Below are 2,578 nucleotides of genomic sequence, written 5' to 3' on the forward strand. Positions count from 1 at the left end.
ATGGCGGCTTTGCTTCACCAACCTATATATATATGGCGGCTTTGCTTAATCAGTAAGCCTATATATATTACTTGGTGTCTCCAATATTCTCCATTCGACTTGTGGCTCAAGCAATTCTTAGGATTGGTTCAATCTTTCTGTCTTCATTAATGGCGTCCTCCTCTGCAAACTATCTTGTCTGTGTTCTTTGCTTCCTAGCAGTGGTTCTTCAAGCTCAAGGGCAAGGCACGCGAGTGGGTTTCTACTCCACTTCATGCCCACGAGCAGAATCCATTGTTCGTTCTACAGTTCAGAGTCATTTTCGATCAGATGCAACCATCGCTCCTGGTCTGCTTCGTATGCATTTCCATGACTGCTTCGTGCAGGGCTGTGATGCCTCGATTCTCATCAGTGGAGCCGGTACAGAAAGAACTGCTCCACCGAATTCCCTGCTGAGGGGTTACGAAGTTATAGACGACGCCAAGACCCAGCTGGAGACTGCCTGCCCTGGTGTGGTCTCTTGTGCAGATATCCTCGCCCTGGCTGCAAGGGATTCTGTTGTCCTTGTAAGTAGTAAATCATCACCTTCAGTACTCTTCAGCTACTGGGTTCTTTAGTTTGTTCCATTTTTCTTAATTTCCATCGATGAATTCTCCATTGTAAGGAAATATAATTGAAAAGGTTAGGCGATTTCATGCAGAGCAAGGGATTAAGCTGGGCTGTGCCTACTGGGCGCACAGATGGAAAAGTGTCGTTGGCCTCCGATACGTCAAACCTGCCATTCTTCGGAGACTCGGTGGACGTCCAGTAGCAGAAATTCGCTGCTAAAGGTCTCAACACTCAGGACCTCGTCATCCTTGTCGGTAAGCATCGCCATCTTCACTTTACAGAACTATATCAAGTTTCATCACCCGCAAGATTTTGGACAAATCGTCTTCTTTTGCTTTCGTATTAGGTGGACACTCGATTGGAACATCGGTTTGCCAACCCTTCAGCTACAGATTGTACAACTTCACCGCAGACGGTGGAGCGGATCCCTCCATCGACGCCGCCTTCCTTCCACAGATGCGAGCTCTCTGCCCCGCCGGCGGCGACGGCAGCAAAAGGGTAGCTCTGGATACCGGAAGTGGCAACGGATTCGACGTTTCGTTTTACAACAACCTAAGGAAAGGACGAGGAGTTCTCGAATCAGATCAAAAGCTGTGGATGCTTCCACCAGCACTTACGTTCAGCGTTTCGGAGGACCCATCAGGGGTCTGCTCGGGCTGCGATTCGACGTGGAATTTGGGAGTTCGATGGTGAAGATGAGCAACATCGATGTGAAAACGGGTGAGCAGGGCGAGATTCGAAGAGTCTGCTCTGCCGTGAACTAGCAATTAGTTGTGTTTTGATTGTGATTCGAACAAATTGTAACTGTAATTTCGAAGACAAAGACGAAAAAGAAAACGAAAATTGGCCCATGCAGGTCTCGAACCTGCGACCTTCGCGTTATTAGCACGACGCTCTAACCAACTGAGCTAATAGGCCATGTTCTTAAATTTTCCTATTGTTTTATAAAATTTAATAAATATGAGCAGACAATATCATCTTATAAAATATTTTCTTATATTTTCAATAGCATTTTGATGTACTGGGGAAAAACAGAATGATACTAATTAGATGATTAATACACCTGATATATAATAATGGCGCATATGAGATTGGGTGAAATTAAAAAATATAGAGCCTATAAAACAATATCATCTCCACTCGTCCTTATATGAATATAAACAACATAACTAATTTTTTATTGTTTCTTATTACGGCACCAACACAAAAAAAATGGGTTAAAGAGAAGGGTTAGTTAAGAAAATTTTCAATGAGAGAATAAGTTGAAGAAGAAACGATTTTCTAGTCAGTGTTGTTTTCCTATCTGCACAAAAGGTCCCCAAAAAGACTAATTTAGTATTTTGGTCGGAGACGGATATTTTGGTTTACAATTTGTCACAAACACTATCTCTATCTCGCTTTTTTAACAAAAAATTGAAGCCAAGACTCAATATTGCAAACGATGACTGTTTTTTTATTGCTTTTGAAGTGATTATTTTAAGCATGAATCGACTTTAATTTTTTTTTTTTTTTTGAAAAGAGAACTATTAGTAAAAACAAAAATCTCTTATTTTTATTTATTTTTCAAGCACATTGAAGTATAAATATCTCTTAGATGATTTTTATTGGATTAATTAGAGTGAAATAGAAAATTATAATTTTATTTATTTATCAAGGTTATTTTAAGCATTTATTTATTGAATTTGGAGGTGATTAAAAATTGATTATTGATTTTTTGAAACACGAAATTAATATTGATTAAGGTATCTAAGCCACCCGCCATATCCCAAGTTGGAATATTGACTATTTTTATATTTTAATAAGGTCAATTTATTTTTAATTATTTAATAATAAAATTTATGAAAATAAAATTTTGGCTAATCATCTTTGAAATAATTATGAAAAATTTGAGATATTTCGATTGTTCACTTGTGCGATCGTGTAAAGGAAATCGGTTCATCATGGGGCATGGGCATTTTCTGTAATCTCTCATCCCAGCAAGCTCTTGAAG

At 39.1% G+C, this 2,578-nt stretch overlaps 1 non-coding gene and 1 pseudogene across 1 annotated transcript; one reads left to right on the top strand and one right to left on the bottom strand.

Annotated features, from left to right (window-relative positions):
* On the top strand, nt 1-1,352 carry LOC137937193 (peroxidase N1-like; annotated as a pseudogene).
* An 80-nt stretch (nt 1,353-1,432) lies between these two features.
* TRNAI-AAU (transfer RNA isoleucine (anticodon AAU)) lies at nt 1,433-1,506 on the bottom strand. Its single transcript has one exon. It is a non-coding gene; the product is annotated as a tRNA-Ile (tRNA).
* Nucleotides 1,507-2,578: the final 1,072 nt, after the last annotated feature.

This window comes from Aristolochia californica, unplaced genomic scaffold, assembly GCF_029961685.1.
Source record: "Aristolochia californica isolate CCGP_79_NKW_82.1479 unplaced genomic scaffold, dmAriCali1.0.hap1 SCAF_7, whole genome shotgun sequence".
Lineage (NCBI taxonomy): Eukaryota > Viridiplantae > Streptophyta > Magnoliopsida > Piperales > Aristolochiaceae > Aristolochia > Aristolochia californica.